General features: G+C 46.3%; 1 long non-coding RNA gene across 1 annotated transcript in view; it reads right to left on the bottom strand.

Annotated features, from left to right (window-relative positions):
- Positions 1-369, bottom strand: part of LOC110267788 — a 28451-nt gene that overhangs the window by 13340 nt on the left and 14742 nt on the right. The window lies entirely within an intron of this gene.

Genomic DNA, 369 nt, shown 5'->3' with positions numbered 1-369 from the left:
TTATGCAAGGGCATCACCGTTGTCAGTGGCTACATCCCCTTCTCTCAGTGAATAATATGCTCACGCACCCTGTCACGGCACAGCTATTCATCTGTCGGTTCTCGATCATGCTGGAATAGGATTCACCCTCCTTTTGCGTCTGTCACTAACGCCCAGCACTCGCGAGTTTGAAGCTCGTCACATTCATTCAATCATTGAATCCTACTCAGAATACCACAGACAAGGTTTAGACCTTCCGGATTCTCTTGAATGCCGCCATCATTCTAGCTTACACCACGAAGATTCCGGTTAAGAGATCTAAGAGATACTCATTCTAGCTTAATTCATGTAGAACAGAAGTGTTTGTCAGGCACGCGTTCATAGGGGAGA

The sequence above is a fragment of the Arachis ipaensis genome, chromosome B10 (assembly GCF_000816755.2).
Source record: "Arachis ipaensis cultivar K30076 chromosome B10, Araip1.1, whole genome shotgun sequence".
Taxonomy (NCBI): Eukaryota; Viridiplantae; Streptophyta; class Magnoliopsida; order Fabales; family Fabaceae; genus Arachis; species Arachis ipaensis.
Note: the sequence above shows the minus strand (reverse complement) of the source record. Positions and strands in the feature narration are given on the sequence as shown.